At 45.9% G+C, this 26612-nt stretch overlaps 1 protein-coding gene and 1 long non-coding RNA gene across 3 annotated transcripts in view; one reads left to right on the top strand and one right to left on the bottom strand.

Annotated features, from left to right (window-relative positions):
- The window catches only part of MTM1 (myotubularin 1), a 53857-nt gene extending 40167 nt beyond the window's left edge, over positions 1 to 13690 (bottom strand). For both annotated transcript variants that reach the window (XM_075435859.1, XM_075435860.1), the window contains exons 1-2: positions 13617 to 13690; positions 11338 to 11493 (exon numbers count right to left, since the gene is read on the bottom strand). The gene's annotated coding sequence lies outside the window, so the exon portion shown is untranslated. The remainder of the gene's footprint in view (positions 1 to 11337; positions 11494 to 13616) is intronic.
- On the top strand, positions 12477 to 17479 carry LOC142363155 (uncharacterized). The gene is made up of 3 exons (XR_012765539.1): positions 12477 to 12567; positions 12765 to 13198; positions 14249 to 17479. It is a non-coding gene; the product is annotated as an uncharacterized LOC142363155 (long non-coding RNA).
- Positions 17480 to 26612: the final 9133 nt, after the last annotated feature.

Genomic DNA, 26612 nt, shown 5'->3' with positions numbered 1-26612 from the left:
GAAGAGTTTTTGGTTGTTCGTCGGGGGGCAGGGGAGGCGATTACAGGTCACACAGTCTTTGTTTCTATTCCACAAATGAAACACTGTAGCCTTAAACAAGCACTTTCTCTCCCCTCTCACCACTGAGGAAGGTTTGCGCAGCTCTGCACGGCGACAAATGCTCCTGCGTAACAGCGGGCTCCCGGTGACGCTGCAACAGTCCCACACCAGCAACAGCGACGGATTAAACTGGAAGATCCCAAATGCTCTGAAGTTACTACAACGACACAGGAATGGGTCTGTGCAGGAAGAAGGTGGAAAGCCACGACCCGAAGTTCTGCAGGTTTGTTACCTCCTTAAAGTGCCCAAGTCTTCCATATTTCATAAAGAAAACACAGGAAGCCTGACATTGTGTTTAAAACTGTAATGTTCAGTGATACAGCTTATCAGGAGAAAAATCACACGGGGGGGACAGGAACTCACACAAAGTTGAAAATGAAAAAAAAAAAAGCCTTTGAACACCGCAGAGCCTGCGTGACCCCGTCCCATGGAGGGATGAGTTCCTTTCTGGGTCCCCGGCAGCATCAGCTTTCTCCAAGCACTGACACATTGGGGTCCTGAACTAATCTTCCTGCAACGCCAACAATTTAAATGAGAAGCTATTAGCAATCAACATTAAATCATTGTTCTTTCCAACTACCCTTCACAGAAAAACAATTGCAACACTGGAGACTAATGTTTTGACTATAAAATTTAGAAGATTAATAGAAGATATTTGCAGGTTTTCCTCCATCTTACATACCATAAAACATACGGCAGATATAAATTTTTCTATATTGCTGTGTTAACTTGTAAACATCCAATATTTGCTGAGATGACTTTCCTTGATTTCTAGAAGCTTAAGTTTTCTAATAAGCAGTTATTTATAAAGGTAAAAGGTATATTTACTCAGGAGCTTGTTTTAAAATGTTTTCCATATGAAGCAGTTTTTGCTCATATTTTAAGTGAAAAACACCAGGTGAGCCAAGGAGACAAAGGCACAGCAGCCCCACCTTTTCTATGTCAGCACAGACAGTGGTTTTAACTAGAGCTCAGATACATTTAAATGAAGGCTGCACCAGCCATGAGACACAAGCGAGCATAAACAAGAGCTACAAAAGTGTCTTTTAAAAGATGTGGCAACCCTGAATAGATCCATGCTGCAAAACAGAAATTTTGACAGCAGCAGGTACAGGGGCACACCCAAGCTAGCTGTTGACCTGGCAACCACAGCTGCTCCACCAGCCAGGCTACAGAAAGAGCATCTCCAGGGGAGGTCACATGAGCCCACCCAGGACCCGGGACACTCACCTCAGTGCCAGCCCATGCTCTCCTTGCTCCGACCGCCTAAGCTCTGCAGAACAAAAGCTAGTTAGAATCATAGAATGGTAAGGGTTGGAAGGGACCTTAAACATGATCTGGTTCCAACCCCCCTGCCATGAGCAGGGACACCTTCTACCAGACCAGGTTGCTCAGAGCTCCATTCAGCCTGGCCTTGAACACTTCCAGGGAGGGGGCAGCCACAGCTTCTCTGGGCAACCTGTGCCAGTGTTTCACCACCCTCACGGTGAAGAATTTCTTCCTAATATCTAATCTAAATCTGCCCTCTTTGAGTTTACAGCTGTTCCCCCTTGTGCTATCACTACACACCCTTGTGAAAAGCCCCTCTCCATCCTTCCTATAGGCCCCCATCAGGTACTGGAAGGCTGCTCTAAGGTCACCCCAGAGCCTTCTCTTCTCCAGGCTGAACAGCCCCAACTCCCTCAGCCTGTCCTTGTAGGCGAGGCGCTCCAGCCCTCGGATCATCTTCATGGCCTCCTCTGGCCCTGCTCCAACACATCCATGTCTTTCCTATGTTGGGGGCCCCAGAGGTGGATGCAGTACTCCAGGTGGGGTCTCACGAGGGTTCAGAGGTTCCTTACACCTTTCCATACTACTTCCAATCATAGCGTACTTCGGCTGCTCACGCAGGGAACAGCACGAAGTGTTTTAAAAGCCTTCTGTTTCCGCCTTTGCTTTCCAGATTATTTCCTCCCTTACTGCACATTCACAAAGTTTTAGCTGAACTGTAGCATTACACGAAGCGAGTTACAACTCTGAAATAATCTCCAGAACACTGACTGCAACTTTTCCAAACCTCAGTGTAAATTAACATGAATAAGCAGAGATCATTTCAGATTCTCAGAAAAATTTCTCTGTGTAGAGCCCGGCAATACGCCAGGGAGAGCTCGCCTCCCCTCCATGCTGCCACCCACCAGGCCACTCCAAAGGAATGAGACTTCTGCGCAGCTCTTGCAGCACACCTTTGTGTGTGTCCTTCTGCGCATGTAAGTTTGCTTCATGTAAAATTCCCCCACCCCTCCAGACCGATTTCATTAAACCTACTTTACAGTGAGAATTCACTCACTGACTTCAGTTTCTATAGACTATTTCATTACAGAATTATAACCAACTACTCTGTTTCATTTCCAACACTTTAATGATAGAAATTAGACTTATTCAGAGCTAATTAAGTTGAATAAATACGTACCAAAGGTAAGGTACTACCTGTCAGATTTTTTTAGATCCACCAAACATTTTCACTAAAATTAATGCAAGTTTTGTCATCAGCATGTAAGTGGCAGAATTCTTTTAATGCTACCTAATTTTTTGCTTTGAAGTCCAATCACAGTTTAAAAATCCAAATACTAATAAGCACATTTATAACCACCCACATTTCCCCAATTTCTATAAGTAAACTATGGTCAAGTAATTAAACTTTATATTATAGAACACCCATTAGACAGCATTTAGAACAGCGTCCACTTTCAAACCCCAGCACAAGACGGGCACTGATGAACTGCACTGAGCTCAGCAGAGGGTCCCCGAGAGGACCAGGACCCCAGCGCCTGCCCTGCGATGGGAGGCTGTGGGAGCTGGGAATCCTTCAGCCCGGAGAAGAGACGGATACAGCAGGACCCGCAGCTGCCCACTGGTACCTCCAAGACGGTTACTGAGAAGGCAGTGCCAGGGTCCTCCAAGTGGTGAGTGATCAGAGGACAGGACACAACAGAAACTGAAACAAACTAGATTCCACCTTGATTTAAGGGGGTAAAAAAACCCAAAGCAAAACTATTTTTGCACTGTAACGGCAGTCAGGCAGTGAAAACAGGGCCCAGGGAAGTTGCAGTTTCCATCCTCAGAGGTTTTAAGACCCAGCTGAACAAAGCTTTGAACAAGGCATTGAACTAGAGACCTCCTGAAGTCCCTTCCAACCTGAGTTAGTCTATGCCTGTGTGATCTTCAGGCAACAGACAAGATTAAGGTCTCATTTAGAAGTACCCATCAAATAAGGACATGCCCTCCAAGACGTGGACTCCTCTATATCAAAAGAGCAAACAAGTTATCAAAAACATTTAAAAAGGACATGAAATATTTCCTTTTATAATATTATTTCTTTTTCTGTCAAATTGTAGAAGCAACTTCTGGCAGCCTCCCAAAGCAATATTGCCATGAAGAATTCAAAAACATACTCCATCACAGTCCTAAAATAGCTACAACTTTCTCATTATCTTGGAGCAGCAGTAGTCCTTCCACACAGGGAAAAATCTTGCAAGTAGTTTTCCACTGCAAACACACTCTATTCCCCAGTATCAGCCATATGTACTCCTATATTTGCACAAAAATCGAAAACCATACAAACTTCACGTTTGTCAGCAGCTGAACAGAAGTACAATTACTCTGCAAATTTAAAACAAATCAGACTACTTTGTTTATGATATTCTGCAGTTACAAACAGTTGAACATTCTTCCCTGAATCTAGAATAGCGAGGAGACAAAGCAATTTTACTGGATTTACCTTAAACTAACAAACAAAGCTTTGTTAAAGTTATCAGAACTTAATATAGTAACACTACCAAGAAATGTAGGCTCTGATGATCTTACAACAACAATCAAACTACTCGGGATCTGTATTTTCATTAAAAGTGATATTTATATTTCCGCTTCCTAGGATTCATGGGAGTGGAGGCACAACAACATTTGAAAGGGTAAGCACTGAAAGCCAGATTTTAAGAAGTCAGTTCAAGGATCCTATCTGCTTTTTACAAATAAATGTTGACAGACACAAGCATGTCTCTACACAGAAAATCTAAATAAATTTTAAAATATGTAAATAAGCTTTTGAGAGTTAAGAAATCTAAAATGACCAGCTACTCTTTCCTTAAGGTTCTTTACTGCCAACAGGTTAGAGGATGCATGCAGCGCAGCTTGGAAAGACCACCAAGACTCTTATAAGCCATATTTCGATTGCCAACAGCCTGGTGAAATTAGCTCTCATTGTTTACGATCCAGGAACAAACCAAAGCTCATTTGACAATTTGCTGGTTCTTTTAAGGCTTCATCTTCACAGCAGAATCACATCAAATAATTTGTAACTGTTCTATAACTGAGTCACACTTGCATCAACCTGAAATCTTTACATATATAAAGAACCAGTTTGTGCCCAAACACAACATAATCTGCACCTGCCAAAAGATCACTACCACAAACATCTGAGATCAAGTAAACTGTGACCACCATTTGCCAGATATTTAACATTGTTGACCCTCCATCACTGGATTAAAACTTTGGAAAAAAAAGTTTTTAAATTTGTCCCTGTATCAACCACTTCGAGCAACAACAATTTTGACAACACTTAATGCATAAATGAAGTTTTATACTTTGTACAGTCTATAACGTTCAATATATTAATCTGGAAAGACTGAGGAAATTAAACTGCTAAACTACCATACACAGAAGACATTTACAGAATATACTAAGAGGTGAACATTAGTGACTCATATTATTATAGTCGAAACAGTTTTTGTGTGTGTGTATATGAAAGAATATAAGGGCAACTGGATAAGCATGAGAATTATTTGCTTTGACCAGAATCAGGTTCATCAATATGGTGAAAACGAACAACAAAAAGTGCGACTGAACATTTTCTAGAAGCATTCCAATTTCTGTCACACATTAATAACCATGACACAGGATAACGCCAAGTTCTCATAATCCTGCTCCAGATAATGATTTGTGCAAGACTGAAAAAAGTCTGCGCATCTCCAAGGCCTCTAATGAAACTATAGCTACAAAATTTACTAAGTCCCTTCATTTGCTGTCACAGTAATTCGAAATCAGTCAGAGCACTTCTAAAACCAGTTAGTCACAACTGGACAATTATCTGACACTTGAAAGCGATCAGGACACTGGGTTATTCACTGAAGATCTGCAAGGCAGCTGCCAGTCTAGATAAAAATAAAGTTATTTTCATAGTTAGACCTGATAGCAAATAATGAATTATTTCAAAGAGAAGAAAAATAATATTATATTAGTAAACAACTTCTCGCTGTGTTTGAGAAGCAAGTGTAAGTTAGCGCAGGTACATAGAAAAAGCTGCCTGCACCCTCATTTAAATGGAAGACGCAAAAAATGAAAAAGCAGATTTATAATGACAAGGTATGCTGGAGTTACACAAAGATTGTAGAGTTTTATTTGGTACAGTATGAATATACTGCCTTGTGTTTCCCGTAACAAAATTAAAAGCACACAATACAGTCAAAGTCCTGAAAACTAAACCACTTCTATCAGCACCACAACTGCAGAGAAGCGATAACACATAGGTTTTCAGAAATAACACAGAATGGAGCAGAACCCTAGGAGTTTTTCAGTAAGACAGTAGCAAAATTAAGCTAAGACAACCATGAAGGGAGAAGAAAAAAAAAAAAGTATTTCATTTTAAGCATTACAAAGAAAGGAACATAAATCCTTTAAAAAAAAAAAAGGCAAAAAAAAAAAGCAACAGTCCTGAAAGGGTCAAGCCAACAACAGCATCTAAGTTACATATGTCAAGAGGATGAGGCCAGACTCTTTCCAGTGGTGCCCAGTGACAGGACAAGGGGCAATGGGCACAAACTCAAGCGTAAGAAGCTCCACCTGAACACAAGGAAGAACTTCTTCCCTCTGAGGGTGACGGAGCACTGGAACAGGCTGCCCAGAGAGGTCGTGAAGTCTCCTTCTCTGGAGATATTCAAGACCCACCTGGACAAGGTCCTCTACAGCCTACTATAGGTAGGCTTCTCCCACCTGGAGAAGGTCCTGTGCAACCTGTTCTAGGTGACCCTGCTTTGGCAGGGGGGTTGGACTAGATGATCCACAGAGGTCCCTTCCAAGCCCTACCATTCTGTGATTCTGTGTGATATCAGAGAGTCACCAAACAAGCATCAGTATCTTTAACGCTAGTAAATGAGCATTTAATCTATGAAGTCGAGAGCAGACATTCATAGAATCACAGAATCATTAAGGTTAGAAAAGACCTCTAAGATCATCAAGTCCAACCATCAACCCAACACCACCATGCCTGCTAAACCATGTCCTGAAGTGCCACATCTACACGTTTTTTGAACCCCTCCATGGATGGTGACTCCACCACATCCCTGGGCAGCCTGTTCTAATGCCTGACCACTCCTTCAGTAAAGAAATTGTTCCTAATATCCAACCTAAACCTCCCCTGATGCAACTTGAGGCCATTTTCTCTCGTCCTATCGCTAGTTACTTGGGAGAAGAGACCAACACCCACCTCACTACAACCTCCCTTCAGGCAGTTGTAGAGAGCAATAAGGTCCCCCCTCAGCCTCCTCTTCTCCAGACTAAACAACCCCAGTTCCTTCAGTCACTCCTCATCAGACTTGTTTTCCAGACCCCTCACCAGCCTCATTGCCCTTCTCTGGACAAGCTCCAGCACCTCAATGTCCTTCTTGTCGGGAGGGGCCCAAAACTGAACACAGTACTGCAGGTGCGGCCTCACCAGTGCCCAGCACAGGGGCACGATCACCTCCCTGCTCCTGCTGGCCACACCATTCCTGATCCAAGCCAGGATGCCGCTGGCCTTCTTGGCCACCTGGGCACACTGCTGGCTCATGTTCAGCGGCTGTCGACCAGCACCCCCAGGTCCTTTCCTGCTGGGCAGCTTTCCATCCACTCCTCCCCAAGCCTGTAGCAAGTTGCATGGAGTTGTTGTGACCCAAGTGCAGGACCCAGCATTTGGCCTTGTTGAACCTCATACAGTTGACCTCACCCCATCGATCCAGCCTGTCCAGATCCCTCTGCAGAGCCTTCCTACCCTCCAGCAGATCAACACTGCCACCAAGCTTGGTGTCATCTGCAAATTTACTGACGGAGCACTCAATCCCCTCATCCAGATCTTTGATCAAAGTATTAAAGAAGACTGGTCCCAAAACTGAGCCCTGGGGAACACTGCTTGTGACCTGATGCCAACTGGATTTAACTCCAATCACCACCACTCTGTGGGCTCGGTCATCCAGCCAGTTTTACACCCAATGAAGAGTAGACCCAGCCAACCCATGCACAGCCAGTTTCTCCTTGAGGATGCTGTGGGAAATAGTGTCAAAGGCCTTACTAAAATCCAGGCATATGACATCCACAGCCTTTCCCTCATCCACTAGACGGGTCACCTGGTCACACAAGATCAGGTTGGTCAAGCAGCACCTGCCTTTCACAAACCCATGCTGGCTGGGCCCAATCCCCTGGTTATTCTGCACATGCATGGTGAGGGCGCTCAGTTCATCTCATTAAAGGTTAATAAAATTTTAGAATTAGATATAAAGATATACAGGGATACAAAACAAGTCCCGAGAAAGATCTACAGCAATGAAGGCAGTTTTCCAGACATCAGCTGTCCCTAACCAAATAGCACCAATCAACCAAAAAGAAACACAACGAGACCAAAGTGCCACGACGAACTAATCAAGTCCATAGGAATAAACACAACTTTGTCACACTCATTTAACCAGTTATATTTTAGCACAAAGGAACTATACTCAATAACGGAAACAAAAATAAGGTAGCAGAAGTCTCCAAATTTTAACAAAGCTACAAAAAATAAACAGCATAAGGCAGAGCATTCCAGTTTCAAACAGATAAAAGTTAAAAAAAAAAAAACCACCAAAAAATCCACAGAAAATTCACGTTCCACACCATAGAAATTTGCTCACATTCATTTCCAAAGGAAATAAAAAAAAAAACCACTAAAACTTCCTGCAACAATGAAAGATACCAATGCAGGGGGTTTCAGAAGCTAAACTGTTTTGTTTTTTTTAAAATGATGTCGCTCATGCTCTCTGACCTGATACATTTAGACTACTTAACTAAAAACCACGCTGTAACATTCAAAATTCATACAGTACTGACGTCAAAAACACACCTAAAGCAATGCCAATTCAGACAGCATAGTTACACTCAAATTTAATTGTGACCAGTAGCAATTACCTGTCACTTGTTATGCAACTGATGGCAAACAGAAGAAAAGGAAAACTGCTTTACCTGTGAGATGCAAATATCATTTTAACAGGAAAAGGAAGAGGATCTCTCAAACCACTTAAGAGAGCATTTATGATTTCTTATCATCAGAGTTCAACGGCAAATCATACGTATAATGTACACCCTTTGCATACCAACTCATAAGCTTCTACCTGCACTTATTCCAGACTGGGTCTCTGGAGTCAACATGGATTGCTAGATCATGGAATCTCCTATTACTTCTTTACCATCACAGTTACGGGGTGTAAAATGTGTAAAATCCATTCACGTGTAACCTCTTAGTAATGGAGTCTGCAGCCCTTACCTTTCCTCAAGTGCATCCTCCTGATTCTACTGATCTGAGACAGGATTATGTCACTAGTGGGTCTTCTTGCTCACTGTCTAAATGATATTCCCCATTCACATGTACTTACTAAATCCACATTTTCCAGGGAAACCACAAGAGCTTTCAAGTCTTTGAAAGCCTTCTCAATTCAAGCCATAACTAGAACACAATACGCATGCCAGCAGTACAAGCCTCGATGGGATACTGTGCCTTGTAGAATGCATGCTAGTGTTTGCCCTTCTGCACTGAAGTTTCTAAGTCAATTAATCAAATTTATCAGTAATGCATTATAAAAAAAATTCTATCCTACAAAAAAGTATCACTTAGAAAAAAAACTTGCAATCTGGAGCTACCTGTTTGCTAAACATCAAAGACAGGAAGCCTGGTGGAGAACTAAGATAGATGCACTCCAGAATCCCGCATGCTGCCAGTTCTCTGCTAGACTCTGAACGGCAAGCTGTACAACTCCACACGGATTGCCGAATTTGTTTGCGAAGAATCAGAAACGCTCCCTCTCTCAGAAAAAGCATTCTCTTGTTTCCTAACGTGCTCTGTATTTGAAAGGGCAAGTCATTGTCCCCAAAGGACTCAAAATGAACAAGTGCAAACGAACCAAAGTTCACAACAGTCAAGTGACTGCTAATTCAGCAAACAAATCAGAAGTGTGCCAGCTGCCCGCCTGCTCCTATTTTATAGGCTTGCTATACCACGTAGTTTTGAAGACATTAGAAGGAAGACCTTGCACTAACAAAAAAAATATCCTGACAATGAACTTCTACAAATGGCAGCAAGTTGCAACAGCTTGTCAGAAAGATTAGCAGATAATTTTCTCAGTGCCACCAGATCCTATGCGCTTCTGTGTCTATGTTCCTTTAAAAAAAAAAAACTATCTTGTAGCTTGTACATGGAAGCCAGGTATTGAATAAATAACAGCTGGAGGGAGTAAAAGAATCTTCAGTTGTCTTGACTGATATTTCTCCTGTCTCCATTTAAAGGTTCTCTTTTACTGTCAACTTCTCATGGGATTTGACTCCCACCCTATTTTCAAAGTAAACCACGCCTTCCAACAAGGCCCAACATAAAAGTTTGTAAGATTACTTTTTCTAATTATCAACCCAGTTGCTTCCTCCTTTCAGATTATATTGACAATGTAGCTTAGGGTGATATCCCTGGCTTTTGTGTTGGCAAGCTTTCTTGTAAGAGAATTCCGAGCTCTCTCACAAAGTAGATGATACTTCCTGTCCGTGATGGCACGTGCCCTACTGTAACTTATCTGCTGAGGGACTCTGATCGGTTAGTTAGCTATTTCTCATGCTTTACATCACAGTAACAAGGAACAGCAGCACCCACTTCAGTGGTAATACATATAATTATTTGCTAAGATCTGTTTTCTAGCAGTTGTCAGAGGTCTATTCCTCATAACTCATGATAACAATTATTTCTGTCCACTTGTACTCACTTATTGCTTCTCCTGTATTTGTTCTATGTGTAATACTTTTCTCTTGCCACGATTATCTTTTTCTCCTGACTTTCTTGATATTTACTCTGGTAACTGAGTTCTAAAGTGGAAGATTGGTCATGTGAGTGGATCAAAAAAAAATAGCAGTTTTCCCTCTATGCATGTAGCCCTGTACAGCACGTAGCTGTTACATCTAGCTAGATGAGGTGGCACGACAGAAGTGAGGGGTTTTTTTAGGAACCATTTGTCACGTTACCTCTAGAATTAGCATTACATCTGTAGGAAACCTATGCCTGAAGGCTGATCTGTGGCTGTCTAAACCCACCCAGTCTATTTTCTCTACTCTGCATCCCCTGCAGGGAATGTATACCTCCCACATTGTCAAAAGCTGATGCGGTTGACAGGAAAGCCTATGGGATGGCAAATTCAGCTTCAAAGTTTTCTATTAAGAAAGCCTTCAGTTGCTCTCTGCTCATTCTTCTTGAAAGATATCCCCTTAGGCCACTGTAGTTCTATTGCTAAAGATTTAACTGATGATGCCACTAGAGAAATGGAAATTGTAGCTGTTATACAATGATATACTGTAAAAAAAAAAAAAAAAAAAAAAAGACACTGTAACAGTTAAAATAACATCCCCTGCTAAGGCTTTCCTCCACCTTTCCTTTGAGAACATGTACAACCAATGCATCAGACTTGTCCTCTTTCATCTGCTGTGTTTAGTTCCTTCTTCCACTACATTAATTGCTTCTCTGAATACACATAATACCATGGAGAAAGTATCAGAGTTTGCCTCTGCTCAAAAAGAAGTAGACTAAGGACTATGTCAAACTCATGCACAAAACATTCTTTACTTCAGTCCCTAAGAAGGGGGAGATTGGGACTAACCTGCCCGTGTCACTCATGGGGCAGCACCATACTTTCGGGCGGGCTCTCTTTTAAGTGACGGGCGGGTACTCTGCCAGGCACAGAAAGTCTGATACTCCTGTACTCCACATCTGCCTACGTATGTTATGCGTTAATGGATCCAGTCACATCACACAAACTGGCATACAGCCTTTCCCTTCATTACATGCAACAACCCAACAAAGAGGTTGCGCACCAATTACTTGGATTTTGTTGAAAAACACGTACTCCATCTTACACAAAAGTGTAACCCAGACTAGTTGAAAACACTTACTTTTGTTTTCTCCTGCTCAGAAGCCCCCAGGTTTAATAAGTCATTTCAGCTGTAGGAAGTACAGAGATGCCCACTCCAGCGTGAGACAAGAGGACAACAGTGTGTTCATTCCTCCAACTTCCACAGAACACTTGACTTCTGTGCTGTAGCTGGCCTCTGACAGGAATGGAACAGGTAGGAAGACATTGTTAGCACTGCCAGAACATTTCAATTAATACTACTTTTTGAAAAACTTCAGAAAGGAAGCAAAATCCCGGAACAGTTGATACTAAAAACATTCTGGAGAAAGGAAATGAACACTACTTTTTATGTTTTACCTTGTGTTAGGAGGTTTGGCATCAAGTAATTGGAACTGAGAAGAATTTTCTAAAACTTTAAGATACAGTTTTGAAATGCTGGTGATGTGTAAATCTTACACAGACCTCTAACATTGCTTATGTTCCCCATACACATCTGGGCATCTTTCTGCACACAGTTAAGCATTTCTTCTCTTGTCCCTTCCCGAAGAATATTGCCATTTATTTGCTGCTTTTCCCAAATATATTCAGGAATGACTTTCATATCAGAGCTGCTCTGTAACTTGGCGAAGTCAGAAGGAATAGACCATGAAACAAAACTTATTTTTACCTGATACAAGTTCTTCGAAAAATTAGTGTGTTGTCTCCTTTTAAAGAACACACACAATATTAAAGATTTACAGTTTACTTCTCATTAGATTAATCTTGCATTTTAAATTAACTCTTGCTAGGTAACAGTGTAACTCTCTGTATCAGGAATACATTAAGAGTAGAGTTTGCTCAACCTCAGTGACGCGACAAGCCTGTCTCTTCGGCAAATGCGTCTTTCAGAAGTTTCCTTCTAACCAAGCATAGAATGATAAACAGTGCAAAAAGGGAAAATTCTGCATTTTATTGAAAAAAACTCTGTCTCATCTCCTGTGACACTTGCCACACAACGAAGCTACATATAGCCCCAAAAGTTCTGTGTTCAGGTTCACTGCGCTTACCAGCTTTGTTAATAATTGTACAGCCTAACTATTTTTAACCATCTAAACCACAAATTAACTTTAAAAAGTAAACTATAGCAGGGAAGGGGTTCTGGTTTTGCACAGTGCTAATCCTTTACCATGAGATATCTGCCCTTCGAATCTGGTTAATGATAAATCTATGACTACTAGCAACCAGTGAGCACAGCACTGGCCCAAAGCAGTTATTATGCAGTAGAGCCAAGGTAGTTTTTTAAACATATATAGTTTTGATTAGTACCTATCATGACACACCAATCTACGGGCCAACTGCAAAACACTTTAACATCGACACAATTTTGAAACTCAATTTGCCTATATTGTTGCCTATAATACCGAGAAAAACGGGGCTTTCTGTGAAAAGAGAAAATAGCTAATACCCATCTTACGCCCGGGACTACAGGTACACCTGAAAACACCCGCAACACCAACCAAAAACCACCAGCCACACAAGGTAGGAACCACGTCTTCTGCCTGCCACAGCACAGAGACCCGCAGGCAGAAGCAGCCCATCACCCCGAGAGCAACCCCTCGGTTCAGCCGCCTGACGAGGTCTGCTCCGGGGCGGGGGGTCTGCTCCGGGGCGGGGAGTCTGCTCCGGGGCCGGGGGGTCTGCTCCGGGGCCGGGGGGTCTGCTCCGGGGCCGGGGGGTCTGCTCCGGGGCCGGGGGGTCTGCTCCGGGGCCGGGGGGTCTGCTCCTTCCAGCCGCCGACGCGGACAGCAGCCCAGCACACGACCGAAGCCCGTCAGAAGTGACCCCGGCAGCGGCTCAGGAGTCCGAAGGCGAGCCCGAGCACTGCCACACCCCGGGAGAGAGGGGTTTTTTTTACAGGAAAGGTAAAAACTGCAGTTGGAAGGTGCCTCTGCTAAGCTGTGACCCGGCTCCCAGAGCTCCGCAGCACCCCGGGCCGCGCAGCCACCGGCCGGCCCGCCAACCCAGCCCCGGCAGCCGCAGGGCCCCGTCGGCCACAGGTGACTCCGGGGCGGTGAGCGGGACCCTCCCGACAGCCTGCGGCAACCCCCGGACCACCCAGCGGCAGGAGGGGGCAGCGGCGGAGGCCGTGCCCCGAGGGAGAGCGGCCGGGCAGGAGGGAAGGCCCTGCCCGGCGGCACCCCCCGCCCCGACACGCCGGGGGGGGGGGGGGGGGGGGAAGGAGGGGAGGATCCCGGGCGTCGGGAGGGGCTGGGGGCGCGGGGGCAGCGCCGGGACCCGCCACGGTCGCCCCGCTGCCAGGCCCGGGCCCCACGGACTCACCGCGACGCGGCCACTCCGCCGCCGCCGGCCCGAGCGCCCAGCGCTCCCCGCCCCGCCCCGCGCGGGCCCGCCGCGCCCGCTCCCCCCTCCACCCCCGGGGCGGGGCCGCGGGGCCTGCCGGGAGGCGCCGGCCGCGGGGCCTGCCGGGAGGTGTAGTCCCGGAGGGCGGCGCTGCGGCCCGGCCCGGGACGGACAGTGGCGGGGGGGGGTGTCCTGCGCTGTCCCTGGCCAAGCGGAGCGTTTCTGAAGGAAGGAGCCGGGAAAGCAGGAGGGGAAGGCGGGGAAAGGACGGGCCCTGCGTCCGGTGTGAGGCGGGTCACGGCGGTCGGCCGGTGGCCGGTGGTGGTCGGAGACAGGCCCGGGCCCCAGCCTCCCGGTGCTCCTTGACCACAAATAAAGGCTGATAGCGAGTGGAAGAGCTGGTGATGCGGGTGCCGGGAGGAGTATTCATGTCACATTAAAAACAAACGGGGGATCCATCCTTTAATCCTTTGTGAAGGGGCCCGTCGGAGCGGGGGGGTCTGGGGCGGTGTGGGGACCCTGCGCTGTCGGATGCTGTGCGCAGGGAGCGGGGGGTTGTGAGACGATAAAACATTTATGAACTTATAAAACACATTTGAATTACAACACAGCTGTACCCAGCCTCCCTGGTGGTGTGGCCGGCCCTAACTTGTTCCCTGTCAGTGGAGGGACAAGGCCTCTCCCGGCTCTCAGGACGGGATAGCACAGAAGACCTGATCAAAGAAAAAAAATAAAGAAAATAACACAAAACAAAAGCAACCTCGGGCTGCTGCAGGATCCCAAGCGACCGGGAGCTTCATACCGTGTTTACCCCAGCTCGGCTGCAGCAGTGCTCGCCTCGGGCGGTGCCGGCACTGGCTGCTTTGGGAGGGAGGTCGTCACCCGCCAGTTGGCCAGCGCCGTACCAGCGACCGTCGGCTCTGCTTTCCCGTATCATCCTGAAAAGTCTTCCCCCAGCGGAACTCTGCCAGTCCTTTGTCATCTATGAGGAAGTGGTCACGCCATCTGAGGCGGCTCCGAGCTAAAGGCGCTTTGAGGTGAACCACGTGTTTGTACCAGCCGAGATGTGCATTCAGAAGGAGCTGCAACACAACCATTTTAAAATTAACTTTATTCATTACTTTTAGTCGTCTCCTTTACTATCAACCATTTACATCTGGAATTCCAAAAACTTTAGAAAATCAAAACTGCAAAACCTCAAGAGATTCGGGCTGGTGCCTCTTAAGATGGAAAAATTGTTTCTAGAGTAAAAAATACTTGTCTACAATAAGCATGGAACTGTGTGTTTTACATTAACAAGCAGCAGAAGCAAGCGGCGAGCAAAGAGAGACGAAATGCTAGTTCACCTCCCTCACGCAGGCAATCTTGCCTGTTGTCATCTGGCATGATACGCCTTTGCTTCTGACATTGTCCTTTCAGTAACGACTAGCTGGAAAATTCACTGGTGCAATTCTGAACTCTTGCTTTGATTGACACCAGTGTGGTGGTACCGACTTTAAATCGTAAATCAATGTACTGGTTCCTATATATACAATTATATGTATAGGTATACATTTATTTTTCTACATATATGCGTGTGTATACACCTATTCTTATTTGATCATTCCTTCAAGGTTTCATTCAGATCACGTTTTAAAGCTTTTCTCTGACATCATGAAAACTAGAAAGATTTTTTTTTTCCTTGCTCCTTTCTGACATTTCATGGCTTAGATCACTAAAAACACCCTCCACAAACACTTGCAGAAATTTCTTCCCATCAATTTTGTTCTAGATCTTTTGCAACCTGTCTTATGCCCCTTGCATTTCTCTAAAAAGACCAAGTCTCAAACAGCCACTTGCTCGTATGACCTTTAATGATTGCAAGTATTATTCCACCCTAATCTGTCAAGTGAAATACTCCCCACCCTTGTTCAGTGACTCTGTCCTCTCCCCTTTTCTTCCTGCTACGTTTCTAACCCACCCACTGGCACATTTTTGAGGGACTTTTTCTTACATGCCGTCCAGAGTCCAGTAGATATTAACCAGGCCTTTCCCTTTGGGTCGCTCCTCTAGTCGCTCCATGTTTCATTCCCAGATAACGTGTACTACAACCACAGTTCAAACAACAATTTCCGCTCAGATTTTTCACAGCTGTGCCTCTTCACTGCAGATTTGTATGCTTTTCTAACTAAACTCTTGGTTTGTGTCTCTGTCACCTTCTTACAACTGTCTGGTGGGACTTTGCTGCGCGCAGCCGCCAACGCCCTGTGAGTCCCCCACCTGCGTGGTCAGACGCCCGAGGATGATGTGAACCGCAAGAAACGTGCTTTGAGTCACCTGACTGGTGATTCACCTGCCGGCTATTTGGATCTGCAGGAGCATGTTATTGAAGCTGTGTGTGCGAGTGGGGTTCTGGGGTGTTCAGGCTGTCGCTGTATTTCTGAGCCTGGCCTTCGTTCTTTCGTGTTGCAGCATATGGTGCCTGGGTCGTAATCAGCCCAGACGGGACACAAATACTCCAGCCCCCGATCCCTGGACCATCTGGATAAAAACTGGTTAATTGACAACCCCGATGTCATTTTAAGCTCCGTGTAGTTAAAATAGTGTCGAATCTTCTCCCACAAGTACTCTCTACTTTATCTATTACACTATTATCTGCCTGTATGTAATCATCTTTGACTCAGACCTTTCCCTAGTCCTTTATGTTCAGACTATGTCTAAATCTGTCCATATAGCTAAAACTCCCATCTTCTCAAATCTCAATTACTGCAACATCCTCTCCTTTGGCCTTGGAAAATATAACCTTGTCTTGCTCGTACTTACTGAGAACACTGCTGCAAAGACCATTTCTCTTAGCCTGTCATTTTCACCATGTTATTCCTCTCTTTTCATCCCCGTGCTGGCTCAGCCTACTCCATCATATCGATCCTTACCTACGTGTCTTTACTTTGAAAGGCCTCAGTAGCCTGTCCTCCCCTTACTTGCTGTTTCCATTCACTGCTGAGATCTAACTGCAGCTCCAGTCAGCTCACTACACCCGTTTTCACAGCCCACTTGTAATATGTTTAAACGGCTTCTTTTCTGCATTCTTTGGGCTGCCCTTTATTTCCAAGGATCCTATAAACAACCCAAAAGTTACTGATAATTTTTCTTCAAAAGTCTCCTTAAAACTGTTTCTTTCCTGTGATGTCTACAATACAAATGTCACATTTCTTTATGCTGCCTGTATTCTTCAGCTTCTCTCATTTCATACTTTGGAAAGCTCTGGGGGCAGGACCACCCTTTGTCTTGATTCCGATCCATAGCAGGGTCTCGTAGCATTATGGCAATGAGAATAATAAATACACATGCGGAACTGAGATGCCAGGGAGAACCTAGGTATTATGAGATCAATGATAAAAAAGTGCAATCGGGGAGCATAGCCATACCTGATAATAATATTGACTTGTTTCCCTACTATTCTGGAGAGTAGGGGGTCAAAACTAAGTGGAGGTGGGGAATCTGCATCTTTAACTCAAGCGCATAGGTCAAGTTAAAGACGATTTATATCCATCTACCTCACAACAATTTTCACTTGGTTATAGTTGCTGTTGTGACAGATTAAATGGAACAGACAATGTAGTGTTAAATGTATCATACATACCTAGGTATGTCTGCACGTTCACATGTGTACATTTTTTTTCCTTTTATGAGTTAGATATTAGAAAAGATATGGTATGTCTGTGACCCTTTTGCTTCTCTAGCACTGTGTCACTTACATCCTTTGTTTCCTGTTATTGTCCTTTGTTTGCTAACTCGGTGTTTATTTTTGTCTCTGCTAAATAAAGACTGCCAGATTTAATTCTTTTAAGCTGTACTTTAAGACCTCTTTAACCTATTTCTATCTAGCTTTTCCCTCAATTAGCTTAATCATTTCTTTATCAAGTAACATGTTACCAAATAAAGCACCTATAGCACCCTAAAAAGAAATCTGCCCCTTGCTGCTTGACTCACAATAGCAATAAGGTGAGTTGTGTAAGAGGCTGCTTGTATTTCTGGATCCTGCGACTCTCAATGGCTGGAAATAGCAATTGTATTTTGGGAATCACTTTCAGAAACACGGACTGAACGTACAGACTTGTTATTGTGAAATCAGGCAGATGCGAGCTTTCGTACACCTACCTAGGTTTTGCACGCACAGTGCTGCTGTCACCAAAACCTGGCACATGGCAACTGAAGCAAATATATATACACACATATCTGCCGTGACTAGTAGGCAAATACCTCCTATTAGATGCTGATCCTTTGTCTTCAGAGGCAGATAAAATGAATATCAGGTACTTGCTTCTTCTATATTTAGGTAGAAAACCCCCTATTATTTTCTCCATGCAAATATTAGAAGCAGTTAGTATGTTTTATTTGAGAAATAGCTGCATTTCGCAGGAAGGCAAACTCATTCTCACATGTGTCATACCTAATTTGCATAGTAAGTAAAAGGTTTTAAGAGAACTGGAATGAATTTGGATGAAAAGAACCAAACAAATGGAAGTTAGTAATATCCACTAAATTACCAGAACTGTTAGTGGAATTAATTTTAGTAGCATCAGAACAATGCCCCAGATTAAGAGAAATAGAAGAAAATCCTCTTAAATTAAATAACACACAAAGGAATGAGCTTCCAGTGCACTTAAATGTAAATAGCACTAGAAAGTGACCTGTTAAATGTGTAAATAAAGCTCATAAAACAGAAGGACCTTTTAGACTAATGCCTGTTAAGTGCTTTGCTCTGTGCTCTGAAGCTCTCTGAAGGGCTGAGGTTTCATTCAAACCCCAGAAGAACTCTAGTGACACAAGGCAGCTGAGACTACAGCTGGGAAGTGGTTAAAGTTACAATACCTTGTAAAAGTGTAGCACATGGGCATCAAACAGTTTTATCTGTGTAAAGAAACTGTGTAAGATGGACCCCCAAAACCCTCTTTCTATCGTCAAGGTCCACGCACATACAACTTCAACCACAGATGTGTCTGAGTCATAATTCAGCACGTAAGAGTTATTTTAAGCATTATTTTAAATACGCCAATGAGCACAACAGAGATGGGCTGACAGAACAGCGTGAATACATGCTCTGTGCAGAAATAGTCTGTGTTTTATGGTACACGAGTCATGGCAGCTGATAGGGAAGGAAGGGAAACATTTTCACCAGCATTTACTGCTCACAGTGGAACATTTGTGAGTTTCTGAAATGCAGCACAGCCCCTCCAGCTGTGGTCCCTCCAGGAAGAGGAGTTAGCTTTAAAATTCAGGCAAGCTCCAGGCAGCAGACTGCAGTTGCTGAACCCCGAGGAATCCCCAGGTCACAGGACCAGCCAGAGAGCCTGCAGAAGGATCAGTGCTGGGAAAGCCCTTCCTCTTTCCTCTTTAGGAATATGCATCTGTTCAGATCAGAACACATTTTTGCTTGATTTCCATAATAGTATTTGTTGTCATATTGTCAACAGAAGTGACTGCTTATGCAGGATGGGAGATCAATGAGTTGGCAAGCTGTTACAGGCGCCCCCACCCACCAGAGCTTTGCTGATTTCTCTCTTTAAAGCCCAGTTGATCCATTAATTCGGAAGAAATTCTGCACTCTTAGGTGCTGGTGATGAACTTCAAGTTGGATTGAAGCCTGCGTCAGCAGAGGCTGCCAGTGCATAGCTGGACAAATTGAGAATATGGTTTCTTTTGGGTTCTCCAAGGCTCATGCTTTGTTGATTTTTGTTAAATTTAAATTTCCACTGACTATATTTTGTAGGGAAAATGGGTCTAATCTTATTATTCCAAGGTGATATTCTTTATAATAAAAAAGAAAACCCGCCACCATAGTCAGGTTGCCTAAATATGTCATGGTGGGGAAAAGAGAAACTGGGTTTCAGATGCAATTTTCTCTCACAGTGTTAGAGAAAGTTGCTGTTTATTGGCAGGGTTAAACACAACGGGCATTGATGGTGTTAGCAGGAATCTCCTTTGCGGCAGTCAGTGAAGGTTTTTCTCCCAACTCTCGTGGGACCAAGGATCATTCCTGTGGGACTGGAAGAGCTGCGGTGCTGTGAATCAGCTAGCCTGGCTCATCTGTGCACTCTGGTGAGTAGGAGAAAATCATTTTATTATGAAGCAGAATTTCTGGAGTTGACCTAATGAACGAAACAAACCCCTCACTCAGCTCTGCAAAATCACTGAGGCAAGTGGGGTCTTTGGAAGCTCTGAATGTCACATCAGCTGCTGATAGAAGTGTCTTCAGACAATTGGAAAAGCTTCAAGGAGCCACCTGAAAGAAATAAAGGCTTTTATTGGAGCTAATGCAGTCATTTCTTCCGTGAAGCTTCTTGTGAATAATTCTTGCTGGAAAAATTGTACATGATTTCTTTTCATTTATATTTTAATGCAATTTATTATACAACAGCGACCTCCATTCAGGGTTCAGAAGATCAGGGTACTTACAGTAATCTTCACAGCACTTTGTATCTCCAGCTACAGCTTACATTCACAGCATGAAAAGAATAAGAAGTTAATGTACCAAATCAGAAAGTCTCTGTGTAGCAGCGTTAATCTCAGTGTTGAGTTATTATTTATTAGTAATATTATGGTAGTGTCTAGAGACCAGGGCCTCATTGTGTTGGGCACTGCATAAAATACACAAAGAATACATTTGCTCCCTAGTATAGCTCACAGTTTAAATTCGAGGATGTGGACAAGAGGTACTACAGCTATCACCACTGCCACAGCCAGAGGCAAAACTCTCATCATGCTATTGTACATGCTGACACCAGGAATAAAAATACCTACTGACAGACAATTAAAATGAAAACATTATTCTGGGATCAGACCTCAAGGTGCAAGAAGATGAAAAGAGCCTCCCCGTCTGATTTCATGCCAGGCCAAGCACAGTTGCAGATGGTGTCTTGCTACACTGTTGGGTACATTAGCCATCCGTAAGAAGCTCAAGATGTGTCGGGTGTTCCATTTTCTAAACCAGTTGGTCTGCAAGTTGAAACAGTGGGTAAAATGGTGAGGCGGTTCCATCTCCCCGTGCGTTACAGAGTGTGCCTGTGATGGTAGAGCTACAGATGGCTTTGTTAGCTTTTGGCATAGCAGCAGGAAACACGGGCATGTTTTCTGGCTTACACACTGGTAACCATTCCAGGATGCAGTCACCTGTTTTTTGCTACCTCTAGTAAATAATGTTTGGCTACTCCCTGTTGAATGCTGTCCATATTCACATCACCGCTCACTTCTAGCCTGTTTCCTCCGAGAACGAGTCTGATGCAATCCTACCTGTGTGTGTCTGGGCATCCCCCGCTAGATGACTTTGAACTGTTGGTTAATTGTACCTAATTCAAAATACACTAGGGGTCTCAAGATAACTGAGTTGCATAGAGTAGACAGCCAGGGAGAAGGGGTTCACTTTCCAAATACTCACCAGTTCAGTTCTTAGAGCCTTGGATTCGCATCAACCATTCTTTGCAGCCAGACATGCCAGTCCACAGGTTATCGCTGTGTATGCGAAGGACTGTGTGAAGAAAACAAAGGAAATAGATAGGTGTGAGAGGACATATATAAAAAAACCCCTGCAAAACCCCAACAAAAAACAAAAAAGCCTACCTTAGTTAAAAAGTCAGAACAGCTGTAAATGCTGGATCTGTAAGAAATCACTTCCACCGTTCAGGGATAAACTGGTCAAGTAACACGTTAAAGCAGAGTTGTGAATCCATGAGCAGATAGGTACCCTCCTGGAGTACTCGTGTAGCTGAACAGCATGAACTCAATCTCCGAGTGCCTGCCATAATTACAAATGCACAATTGCCCACACAAATTGTGAGACACCAATAAAACACTAATTTTCCAGGTAGATTCAGTGCGTGGCCTGAAATTCATTGGTGTAAAAACTCATTTCCCTTTTCAACAAGGCTTTGGGTTCTCAGTCACTCAAGCAGAAAAACTCTGCCTGTTGCAGCCAAGCATTTACAAGTATTTAGTTTAATTTTTTCTTTGGGTACTCAGTCCCCTGCCGCAGGCAGCACGAACTGCTGCTTCTGGCCTGAAAAGGCCAGCTGTAGGCTAATCTGCTTTGTGCGGCCCGTGCGGCGTGGGGAGCGGGTGCTGCAGGAGGCTGCTCTGGTACCGGGAGGCTCTTTGACCTGGTTGACACAGCAAAGCAAAGACGTGGGACTAAGAACAATACTTGGCACTTTTACAGTCCTAGCTGCTCGAAGCACTTGATCAGTGTTAACCAGTTACCCCTCCAACTGTCTCTGTGGAAGAGGGACTGTCTTAGTTTTATGGGCAGGTAGACTGAGGTGCAGAGCGTGGCGGGGACGCTGGCAGTCTCTGATGTGCAGTGGCGAGCGCACCACTGAGCTGGAAAGCCTCGCCAGGTGAAGGAGTTGCCTTCTTCGTTGCAGAGCAGCAAAGGAGTTGCCCATGGCAATCAGCTGTGCAAACCCACCCCAGCTCTCCACCATCAAAGAGACACCATTCCGTTGCTGCGTGTTCCGTCCCGAGCGCAGGCTCCGAGGGAGGTGACCATGCCACAGGATTTGGGGAAAAGTTGTCCCTGTGCCGAGGGGTCACTTGAGGCTGGAAGTGAATTCCTGGCCAGGAAATCTGTCTCCAGTGCGTTTGTTGCCCCTCTCTCCCTCCCTCCATCCTTCGGTTCGGGTTTGCCCCGGGGAACGTTGCGTTCACCGCGGTCCCGCCTTGGCAGCGCGGCCGTGGCCAGCCTGGCGTCAGAGCTGCACCCTGCTGCCCCGAGCAGCAGCAGCAGACCCAGCCCGCGCCGAGGAGCTGTGCTGCGCCGAGGCTGAGCCGCGCTGCTCCCCGCCAGCACCGGGCACCTCCTGCTTCCCATGGAGATGGGTCACAACTCAGACCTGGTCCTTGTCTCCTGCTTGATCCCCACAGCTCCTCTTTCCCCTGCTAGCTGCCTGGGTACTTGCTGCGTTAGTAGTAGCAGTATGCTACTCCGCTATTTCAGCCACGGGTCATAAGCCAAAAGCCTTAGCAGAGTAAAGATCTGTAGGTCTGAAGCAGAAGCAGGACTCCACCTGCTCTTCAGTATGCACAGGTGGCACTTTCGAAGAGTTTGTTGGCAGGAATATCGGCCAAGAAGAGGGAACCACTCACGTTTTCACAGTGAGTCCAACCCTTCTGGGAACAAGGCGCTGGGTAAAGCAAAGAGCTTGCACAGAAGGTGGGTGAAACCCATGGCTCATCCTCCACTGCCTACCCACCAGGCCACACGCCCTCCCCAGCTGGGATGAGCCAGCTGGCTCTCGAGGTTGGAAAATTAAGACACCAAGGGGCCTGACTCACGGTCCCATTTTGCCCACAACAGGCCATGCAGAAACAACCAGCTTATCCTCCCGGATCTCTAAAATATCCTCCCGGATCAGTAAGACAAAGTCCCTGCTGGTGCACAGCGACCGACGGGAATACACAACCCGAGAGACCGGCCGCGAGACATGGCTGCCGGTCCTGCTTAACTACACTTGAAACCTCCTCCTGGTGTCTGCCTGCCTCGTTAGGCACTTCAGTATCTTTGGGATTTGAGTCCTGAGCCTTTTGTGCCTCACGGTGCCCCGCTGCTGATGGACATCATCAACTATCCTGAAAGGCCATAGGAAAATATATATATTAAAGATTGTGAGGCTCAAACAGGGGGTTGATGGGGACCACTTAGGCAAATAGTGTAGCCAGCTAACAGGAGAAAGAGAATAATAATTTATGGGCTGAGAAGAGGAGCACAGGTCCTGGTCTGCCAGGTAATTCTGTTTCCCCAGCTGCCATGCAAAGCCGTCAGGGCTGACAAGGAGCAGTCTGTAAACTCGAAACAAAGCAGGTTTCTGCAGCTGGACGGAGACAAGCACAGCTCTACATTAGCAAGGAAAATAACAGATCTCACAACTTTAGTGCTTCAGGCTGGTTTCCCCTGAGGGAGTGAAAACGGGCCGGTCTCACCAGCTCCTGCCACTGCCCAGGTCTGGTCTGTGCCAGGCATTCACCCCGCGTGGCACAGCTCCAGCACGTGAAACCAAGCAGGGCCAGCACTCGGGTCCTTTCGCTCCGTGAAAAGGGATTAAGACAACATCAGAAGAACTAAAAGGCCTTTTTTGATACAAATCCATCTTTGAGCTTAAAATGGCATTTCTGTTTTCTTCTCCAACAAATTTTTTAAAATCTCAGACATTAAATTGCAGCATGATAAACCTTGATAAGGACAAAACCAACGTGATGCACAAAACCCTGAGCGTCGCACTGGTTTCTGGCTCTGACACGTAGGAGACCAGCAGCAAAGGGCCCTGTGGGCTGTGGGGACAAATCGCTGCTGTAGCTGTGGGTTGGTGTAATGGACAGGTAGCCATGATGCAACCCAGACTGCTGTCATGCCAGCCTTGAGAAAAAGAAAAAAAATCCAACTGTCTGCACATCCTGATCTCAGGACAGCGATGAAATGGGGCTTCGTGTCCCCACCACGTGCATGGTCATGCATGCTTGGCTACACAGCAGGAAGACAGCCCAAGACAGCCCAACACCAACACACCAACACGCAGCCCAATGCACACAGACCAACACCAACACACACAGCCTGACACAGCCCAACACCAACACACAGAGCCCAACAGACACAGCCCAACACCAACATACACAGCCCAACACACACAGCCCAACACCAACATAGACATCTCAATGCACACAGCTGTACACTGACACACACAGCCCAACACCAACACACACAACCCAACACACACAGCCCAACACCGCCGCAGACAGACCAACACCGAGACACAGAGCCCAACACAGACAGCGCGAGTCCTTATTAGGCAAATGGCTGCCTCAGGCAGAGTGAGGATGGATGCCAAGTCCTAGACCTGCTGCGTAACGGGAAAGGGATCAAGACGTTTATAAAATAGCATATTTGTTCTGCGCAGTGCTACATCATCGGGTGAGTGGGGAGGGAGCAAAGCAAATGGCTGTGATTAACTACAGCTCTACTGGTTTCAGCCTGGCGGCTTTAATAAGGTGCCTTTCCCCAGTTTTATGCGAGATTGTACACAGGAGGCCTCTTGACCAGCCGGAGTCCTACGTTCTCAGTAACTCTTGCAGCTGCGAACCAATACTTATGTTTTAGCTTGCCCAAGAGAGAGCCTTATTGGTGTTTAAAACACCTCACTCTCTTCCATACTCTTTTTTTTTTTTTTAAATTTGCTATATGTGCAGCAGGGAATAGAAGGTGAAATGGGCATTGATGTGGCATTAAGCACCAAAACCTGAGCCCACCCTGCATAGCTGGCTGGGCAGGTGTGCCAGGGCCCGGCATCTCCCCGGGAGCGCCTGCCGCCTGCCCTCCAGTGCAGACATGGGGCAGGAGAGGGGGCCGAGCCAGTGCCGCGGCCAGTCCCTCGCCCTCACGCCCGCCCCTCGTCCCCGCCTGACCCGCAGCCGGGTGCCGGCATGGAGTGGGTCCTCTCCCGGGGCCACCCTGCCCATCAGCAGTGCCAGGGCCAGGGGGCAAGTGCCAGCCGCTCGCCCGTGCTCGCTCCTGCTGCCAGACTGGCGTAAATCAGGGGCTACCCTGCTGCAGGCAGGGGAATACCTCCTGATTTACAACATCCTACACGAGAGGAGAACTTGACCTTACACTTCAACATCAGTGCAGCTTCCTTTGCTGAAAGCTTCTTGAGAAAGACACGTAATCAGTCCTGGAGAGCCACCGAGCAGCAGAACGCAGGTTCTGCGTAAGTCAGAGCGCTGCTTCCCAGGGAAAATGCCCGATCCAGGCTCCCGTGACATCTATCCCTGAGCACTCCCCGCATGCTTTCTGGTAGGAATGAGCGTGTTTTTCTGTTTTGCCTTTGTCAAAAATGAGCTGCTTTAATACAATCCACAGCGAGCATTTTTCCATAATAAGTCCGACTTACCTATGCCACTAACCTTTCAGACAGACAGGCTTTTAGTGAGCTCAGGTCTTTGGAAATTCTGGCCTTTATAGGCATCTGATGTTATTTTAGAATCCAAGAGGAAAAAGCTTACTGCCTTGCCTCTGTTTTCATGGCCATAATTATGAGGGCAGTCTGGTGATGTAACTTGTTTGGGAAATAAATGATAGCTTTCAACAGCAAATGCTGTCAGACACTTCGTTCCTTGTAACTATTTTAGAAATCCGAATTCATTTTGCACTTCCACGGCACCAGATGCTGCTCTTATTTATGCGTGTGTAAGTCCCGTGCTGCACCGCTGCCTCAGGAGACCTGGCCCGTGTTCACACTGCTTGCAAGGCGGCAGGATTTGGCTCGTGGTGTAAGGCGCCGTGTGCCTTGTGGTGTGATCTGCTCGTCCAGTGCGCGCAACGGGAGACCCCTGCAGATGTGTTTACTCTTACTCCCTCACTAGTTGTAACTATTCACCTTACTGATACGGACCGTGACAGCAAGGCAGGATCAGACTTTGGGCATTTTCACACTTCAATGAGGGAGAAGGAAAGGGGAAGGCAAAGCACGGGCAAAGGTATTTTTTGCAGAACAAGACAGACAATTTACAGTGATAGAGGCATTGCCTGCCACAGCCTGCCACGGCGCAGAGCAGCAGTGCTGGTGCTGCAGTCGCTGCGGTGTTACCCTGCGCTCACTGTGCCTTCCCCCGGCACGTCCCTGCGCTCCGTGCTCCCCGCTGAGCCCAGCGAGAGGCACAGCCCCAGCACCGGACCCACACTGCGGTGCTGTGCTTAAGAACCAGCAGCCACACGTACAACCAGAGACAGCCAGATACACCTACTGCTACTGCTTAGCCCTGTTCTTCTTCCAAGCTCGACACAGTCCTGACTCCTCACGGTACCTCTGTGGCAAGGAAGGATCATCATTCTTTCTTGAGATGTGAGGAACTGGAATATGGAGGGGTGAAAAGCTCTACCAGCTCAAAAGCAGCACACAAAAAAACAGAAAACAAGTGAGTCACGAGATATAAACTGTTTTCCATAAATTC

Source organism: Opisthocomus hoazin, chromosome 14, assembly GCF_030867145.1.
Source record: "Opisthocomus hoazin isolate bOpiHoa1 chromosome 14, bOpiHoa1.hap1, whole genome shotgun sequence".
Classification (NCBI taxonomy): domain Eukaryota; kingdom Metazoa; phylum Chordata; class Aves; order Opisthocomiformes; family Opisthocomidae; genus Opisthocomus; species Opisthocomus hoazin.
The sequence above is the reverse complement of the archived record's forward strand: the minus strand, read 5'-3'. Positions and strand labels throughout refer to the sequence as shown.